Raw genomic sequence first — 7,697 nt, 5'->3', positions numbered from 1 at the left:
GAAGAGCGGGTCTGATTTCTCCCAGGATGAGGGAGTTTTAGATTCCTGGCTGCGGGGAGGGTCCCTCCGGGTCCCTCCGGGTCCCTCCCTTCTTCGCCGCAGGCAGGACCATTCTCATGGGCCAGCAGGCTGCTGTGACCTGTGGCCGGGGTCTGCAGGGGCCTCCTGGGACACGGGAGAAAAAGTGAGCAGAGTGGACTCGTGTGGTCAAGGAGATGCAGTGTGGGGCTTGCACATGGTTACAGCCATGCAGACCATCATGCAGCAGTTAGTTACCCAGCGCCTGTGAGGTGTTCTAGGCGCCGGGGACACACAGTGAAGACAAGAAACAACAAAAACAAAACAAAACAGAAGCCCCGCTCTCGGGGAGCTGCCTTCCAAAAGCCCCGCTCTCGGGGAGCTGCCTTCTGGGTCTGGGCGGTGTTAAACGGCAAAGCACAAGAAACAGGCACGTCAGGTGGTGATGAAGACACCACAGGGGGAGGGACCCTGGTGGCGGGGCTGCATGTCACCTGGAGGTCAGGGGGCACTTGGTCAGGGGGCCGTGTTCGAGGTTCTGGGAGGGGTGCGGGTGATCCCCGTGCGGGTCAGAGGGCAGGGCAGGGCAAAGGTGGGGTTGGGCGTGTGCTCGGCTGGTCCCACCTTCTTAGCAGTTTGGGTTCCTCGGTGAGATGGCCACCTGCACAGGAGGGCGCCATCAGTGGGATGGGACACCGAGCGGGCCCCCTGGCATCGGGCAGGAGGGAGACCCTGCGTGTGCTTGGAGCGGGACGCCCAGGGTGTCTCGGGAGGCTGGGGCTGCGTCAGGGGACAGATCTTCACCGAACGTGGAGTTTGAGACACCAGACAGTGTGCCGGGCGTCCGGGGGCCAGGCTGGGTTGGGCGTTCAAGCGGGCAGGTCACCATGGGACGAGGTGACGTGGTCCAGGGCTCTCGGTGTCTCCGGAGCCAGTAAGGCCAATGGATTCCTCCGAATGACGTCTGTAAAGGCATCAAAGAAGCTATGTGGGGTTTACAGAGGAAACCAGCTATCCTGGAACATGGTTCTATTCATGGGCCCCGGGGCCGTGGATCCCAGATTAGAAACCTCGGTGGAGCGGTGAGCATAGCTGGAGGGGATCAGGAGAGGAGGGAAGAGGTGGGCAGCGCCCCGGGAGGTGGAGGCGGCGTGGTGTCCAGGAAACCGGCAGAAAACCCCCATCTTCCATCAGTTGTGTCAGGGCCCCCAGCGATGGCATGGGAGGCTGGGAGGGCTGACCTGCGGGCTGGGCAAGGTAGAGGTCACTGTGACCTTGGCGTGGGCAGGCCCCGCAGCGTGGTGGTGGGAGTGGTCCTCAGGGCATGGCGGGAAGGAGAATGGAGCAGAGATGCCGGGCCAGCGGCTAGTTTGGGAGGTGGGCGGATGCAGGAGGACCAGTGGGGCAGGGGCCTGGCCGGACATGTCGCTCAGCCACTCCCCAGTGGTCACCTGCCCCTGAGCCTCAGCATCTTCGCTGGCAAAGTGCTGACTGCTTTGAGGGACTATTCAGTCACCTCAGACCTGATTTCCCTGGGGCCTGGCCCACACTGGAAACCAAAGCACGAGAGCTGATCTCTGTTAGCATCTCGGGGCAGTGGCCGTGCCGGGTAGATACCTGGCACAGCTGGAGCCGTGTGGAGCTTGCGAGAGAAGGTCAAGGGGCCGGGGCCGGCATGATACATGTGTGGCAAGTGGCAGGAGCTTGTGGGGCTGTGACGTCGGTGCTGGAGGGAGCAGGCCCCGCTGCTGGAGTTGGGTACGGTGGTGGGCAGGCCTCCTGGCTGGAGTTTGCATGTTATCATGAGAGCTGAAGGGCCATGGGGGGCTTTAAGCAGAAGGGTGACATCGCTGGGGCTGTAAATGCAGTGTCTGGCTCAGAGCAGGAAGCCGGGGCAGGGACAGGGCACTGCAGGCATCCAGGAGGGGGCAGGTGAGGGGATGGGGTGGGAGGGACCGGGGGTGGGTCTGGGGGGGGGGGGGGGCGGGTGTGGAGCTGACGGACTTGCTGATGCAAAGGATGTGGGCGTGGAGGCAGGAGATGGCTGGGCCCCTCCCAGGTTTCTGGCCAGGAGTGAGGACCTTGGCCGAGGTGGGGAAGTGGAGGGGAGGGCCGGGCTGGGGAGGAAGATCCAGAGGACAGAGTGGGGCCTGATCGTGACAGGCCCGTGGGTCATCTGGTGGGAATGTCGTTTGAGAGAGAGCCCTGGGACCTGGCGCCCAGGATAGGACCAGGTCAGGTTCAAATCCCAGCCCGCCCCACACTCGCTGTGTCCCTGGGCCTTGTCTTTAAAATGGAAAGAGTAAAAACGTCTTCTTTTCTTGATTGTTATGAGGAATGAGAACTGGGGTGAAAGTGTTTCTAAGCAACGTCAGTGATGAAATGTCAATATCTGGGTTTACTATGAGGTAGAGAGTCTAGAGGGCTTGGAGGGCAAAGAGATAGATTGGAGGAGCGGAGCTGTTTGGAGACCACAGCTGGGTGCTTCGGGCTTGCACAGAGATTCTGAGAATGGGGATGTTTGGAACTGGTGCTGGAAGGGGGTGGGCAGGCGTGCGTGTGTGTGTGCAGGTTGTGCACATGCTTGTGCTCATGCATCCATGTGCATGTATCTGTGCAGTGTGTTACGTGAGCATGTGTGTGTTCATGCATCCATGGGTACAAGTATGCATGTATGTGTGCGTGTATGTGTATACACGGCATGTATATGTGTATTCACATGCACGTTGCCAGTATGTGTGCTGTGCATGCATGGTGTATGTGTGCGTGTGTGCAGTGCATCGGGCATGTGAGTATGTGCATGAGCGTATGGCTGGTGTATACATGTGTGCGTGCCTGTGTGCAGTGCATCGGGCATCTGTGTGCATCGTGCTTGTGCACGTGTGCATGTGAGCATGTGCAGGTGTGCACTTGTGGTATGTACTTGCTGGTGTGTGTGTGTGTGTGTGTGTGTGTGTGTGTGTTAGGCTGGCTCTGTGCAAGCCGATTTCAGCAATCCTGACAAAGCGGAAGTCAAGGCTATGAGGCAGGGCTGGCAGCCTCGTGGAAGACAGTTCGGAGGGCAGGAGGGCTGGGGCTGCCGCCATGAAGCGAGGAGCTCGACTCCGTGGGGCGGGGGGCACGGGACATGGTCGCCCAGGCCCACAGGCAGCTCAGACCCCGTGCCCGTGCCCTGGACTCAGAGACCTTGGGAGTAAACCTGATCTTAGTAGTGGCAGTAGCCACGTTCTTTGTGTTTCCTTTGTGCAGAAAGCACCCACATCTTAACCAGTTAACTCTTGCCAGTTGCCCAGAGATGGCTCCCCAGCAAGGCACCTACCTCCCTGCCCAAGGCCTTTGCACAGGCTGTTCGCTGGCCTGGAACACTCTCCCCACGTGCCCACAGGGCTCCCTCCCTTGAGTGCTTGCCCAGATGGCACCTTCTCAAGACGCCCTGGCCCTGCTGCAGAAAGTGGCAGCAGCCCCAGCCCTGCTGTCGCCTCACACTCTCTCTCTCCCTCTTTCTCTCTCTTCCTACACGGTATCGCCTGTGAGCACTGGAGAATTTCCTGTGTCCTTATTCTCCGTCCCTGCCAAGATGTACCCACGACGGGGCAGGGGAGTTTGCCCTGCTCTCTGACGAAGCCCTGTGTGTGGGCCAGTACCTGGCACACAGCAGGCCCTTGATTAATCCTTTTTGAGTGGAAGGAAGCACAGAGACGTTAAGGCAGCAGCCAGGGTCACACAGCTTGTAAGGGGGAGACAGAGAGCAGAGCCAGCTCTTGGTCACCTGGTGGTCCTGCCTGGGTCTCCTGCAAGACCTCTGCGGGGAGGGTGTGTGTGTGTGTTCATGTGTGTGTAGGGGGGGAGTGGTATATGGACCAGAGAGGTCCAGCAGTAATTCAAAAGACACACAGCAGATCCAGACCCCATATCTTGCCTGCCGAGCCTGTGCCCAGGGAGCTGCGGCACCTCACGCATGCCAGGGGAGGCTGGGTCAGGCGCGTCCCTCCATAGCCGTGGAGCCGGAGCCGGAGCAAGCAGGAGGCCCAGGCCAGCCCATGGCCCATTTTCAGCCCTGCCCCCGCCCGGCCTGTCCAAACGCCACATGGCCACGTCACGCATCCGACTGGCAAGCGTTCCTCAGGCCAGAGCAACTGTTCCCTCTCCCCTGCCCTGCCGGCTGCCCCCCTGCGCTGCCTGCCCGCTCCCACCCGCCCTCGGGCTGTCCCTCCTTCCCCCTCCCAGAGCCTCTCTGCGTTTTTCTGCCTCTGGTGAGATGGTGCCATTTCTCTCAAGGGTTGTTTTAAATATTCATGTTTTAATTAAAGAATTTTATTGCAGAAGTGACATGTAAGATAATGAAAAAGCCGCATCCTGAGGGCTGGGGGCGAGTGTGCGTGTCTCCTTGTGTGTGTGTGTGTGTGTGTGTGTGTCCCTGTGTGTGTGTGTGTGTGCGTGTGTCCCTGTGTGTGTGTGTGTACATGACCCTGTGGGTGCCCGTGTGCCCCCTCCATATGCCTGCATGAGGCGGGGGGTGGGGGGTGGGCTGGAGCCTGAGCGTGTGAGTGTGTGACATCCCAGGCATGTGCTGGGCCGCGATGCCGGCCCCCAGGCCGTGACCTGCCCAAGGCCACACACCAGGGGAGATGCCAAGCGCTCCACCCGCCTCCTCCAGGCCCCTCGCCTCTCAGCTGGGGTGCCCCTGCCCTGAAAACCCCCCAAGGGCTTTGGAGTCTTTCCAACCCTAAATGCCCCACAGCTTCCCTCACGGGGAGGCTGCGAGCCCTCTCTGGGGCCTGCAGGGTGTGGAGGGGGGCTGGGCTGGGGGGGAGGGACGAGTGGGGAATCCCAGGGGGAAGGGCGTGTCTCTGGAGTTTGGGGGCAACTGGGCGCCTGGGGGTGGGGAGCAGGGTCGGGGCGGGAGTAGGAAGGGTTGGGGCCTCCCTGCCAGGACTGGGCTTGTCATCCCAGCCACAGGGGAGCCGCGCTTTTGCACAGGGGCCAATTTAGAAAAATCTGGAAAACAGGGTTTCAGGCTCCACTGTAGACACAGACCCCACTGCAGATGGAAATAGCAAGATGAGACCCCAGGAAAACAATAAGTGCGCACGGGGCAACTGTGCGGGGCACCCACAGAGGAACTGCCACGAGAGGCCAGAGCTCACCCCACGCCACCCGGCGGCGAGGGAGACTGGAAGCTGTGGCCCTGCTGGGGACCCACTTCCCTAAAAGATGGGGAGAAGCGCTGTCGGCCGTATAGCCAAGGCTCAGGGAGGAAAAGAGACCTGCCCAGGCCACCCAGCGCCGAAGGGTAAAGCCGGGTGGACCCAGCCCTTCAAGCTTGTAAAGGGCACCCTTCTTAGGGGGCACCTGCCTGACTCAGGGAAAGCAGCATTGAGAAAGTGAGTAACCCTGCAGACGGGGCCAAGTCGCCCCTCAGCTTCCCTTCTGTGAAACAGGGATGGCACAGCTCCTGCTCCTAGGGTCTTGGCGCCTCTGCCATGCTTGGAGGAGCCCCCCTTGTCCTCCTTCTCTGGCAAGTGGCCCCGTGGGCAGTGGGCACGGCTCTCAGCCCGTCCTGAGATCCAGGGGTGCCTGCGGCAGCTGGGCAGACTGCTGGTCACTCAGGCCCCAATAGTGGGAGCTGCAGGCTTTGGTGAAGGATGCACCAAGTCTGGACCTGTGGAGCCAGGGGCGCTGTGGACTGGGGACTGGGTTGGAGAGGGGCTTCAGGGAGCTGTCCAGTTTCCCTGTGGTCCTCATTTGCACATCCATGCAGGGGGCTGAGAGGAGGAGCCTGCATGCCGCAGTACGCACCTTAACTCGGTGAGGGGTAGGGGTCCGCACAGGGGCTGGACTTTGCCGAGCTGGATGTGCACGGAACCCGGCCTGACGGTCGGTGAAGGGGCGGGGCGGGAATGGACAGGGGCTGACCCCCCAGCCGGGTGCTGCCTGACCTGCTAGACTGGGGAGACCTCTGCTGGAGGAGACGGGAAGTGCACTGCTCCCCTTCTCCAAAGGGGACCCAGGAGGCGGGAAGGCCCAGCGGGAAGAGGGCCTCCCCCAGTGCTCTCATCCCAGCTGACTGGGGGCGCAGGGACCAGGGAGGCCATGGCCTGCAGGCAGGGGCACCAGGGTGGGAAGGGGGCCTGGAGCCCCCCTCTCCGTGTGCTCTCTCCTGGGCGGCCAAGGCTGCCTGGCGGCCATTAATTGGCTCTATTCATCCCTTAATGAGATGGAAATGAGGCTTCCAGACAGAGGGGGCATTGAGCCCGGGAAGAATGGCGGCTTCTTTCCGGGCCTGGAGGGGCAGCCCACCCCCCAGCCTTGCCCACGCCTCTGCTGCCCCCTCAAGGCCCACCCAGCCCAGGAGCACCGTGGCCATCCAGGAAAGGGTGGCCTGAGTTCCTCTGTGCCCAGCTCTGCGGGCCCCAGGAGCCCTGCCTGGGTAATTCCCTGGTCCTGGATGCATTTGCTTGACAAACATTTATCAGGTGTCAGCCGTTGGGGGGACACACGTTAAAAATAAAAATGATAACAAAAATAGCAGCTACCATTAACTGAGTGTTCATCAGTGGTGGGAGTGTGGCCAAGGTCGGGATCGGTCTGTGACTGGGATCAGGGCTCAGTATGTGATAGGGGATCAGGGATCCAGGATCAGAAGTCAATCTGTGAAGAGGATTAAGGCCCAGTGTGTGATCAGGGTCAGGGCTAGGCCTGGGGGGCAGTCTGTGCTCTGAGCCAGTGGACCCCCTGCCTGGCCTCTCCCCATGTGACCCCTCCTCTCCTCCCCCTCCCCCCACCACATCCCCACCACCTGGGTCACCAAGGTAACCAGCCCTGAAATTGTGGGTGTTTTGGCAGCGGAGGCCTAACCTGAGTCTATCCTGAAAGACTGAGCTCTGCGGCAGTTGCCATGGGAACCAAGTGGCATCCTCCGATTAGCCAGCTTGGACACCCTCTGTCTCCCACCCACTTCCAGCTTCCACGTCACTCAGGCTTCCGCGCGGGGGCTGGGCTGGGGCAGCAAGGGGGGACAGGCAGGACGTGCCCACCTTGTCCCTGCCGGCAGGACTGTCTCCCTGGACTCCAGGGCTCCCTGTTCCTTTGTCTCAGTATGACGAGACAGGGTGGCTTCAGCAGGTGAGACCACTGAGGCCTGGAGTGCCAGGCTGGGGGTGGTCCTGGCGGGCAACCTCTGCCTGGGGGGCAGTGTAGGCGGAGCACTTGGAATCTGATCATGAGTCCAGTCCCAGCTCCTCTCCTTGTCAGCCCGGTGGATAACTTGGCCTCCCTGTCTGCATCTGCCAAATGGGCGTGGTTGCAGGGCTGACGGTCCCCAGAGTGAAGGCGCCTAGAGTGGCGGCAGTTAGGGCCCCATATCTGCGCAGCCTTGCCCCGTCAGTCACACCCTCAGGGCCGAGGGACTCACCAGTCCTGCCCACCAGTCCTGACGTGTGCACCTGGAAGCTGCCCTGGGGGCTCCCCACCCCCACCCCCGGGGCCCTGGCCTGCTTGTCTCTCACCCCCAGGGCATGGACATTTCTGTCCACAAGGAAGTCGTATTTGTGTAGCGTCCTCCATAATTCTGGTTCTTACTCAGCCCTGGGGACCCTGGCGCCTGCCTTCAGGCTCGGGCGCCTCCATGCCTCCTCAACTCCAGGGCAGATCCTCCTGCAGGTTGGGGGGGGGGGGGC

At 61.4% G+C, this 7,697-nt stretch overlaps 1 protein-coding gene across 1 annotated transcript in view; it reads left to right on the top strand.

Moving 5' to 3' along the window:
* The window catches only part of ADGRB1 (adhesion G protein-coupled receptor B1), a 73,610-nt gene that overhangs the window by 1,222 nt on the left and 64,691 nt on the right, over positions 1-7,697 (top strand). The gene's annotated exons all lie outside the window — the stretch shown is intronic.

This window comes from Lipotes vexillifer, unplaced genomic scaffold (genome assembly GCF_000442215.2).
Source record: "Lipotes vexillifer unplaced genomic scaffold, Lipotes_vexillifer_v1.1 scaffold394, whole genome shotgun sequence".
Lineage (NCBI taxonomy): Eukaryota > Metazoa > Chordata > Mammalia > Artiodactyla > Lipotidae > Lipotes > Lipotes vexillifer.
The sequence above is the reverse complement of the archived record's forward strand: the minus strand, read 5'-3'. Positions and strand labels throughout refer to the sequence as shown.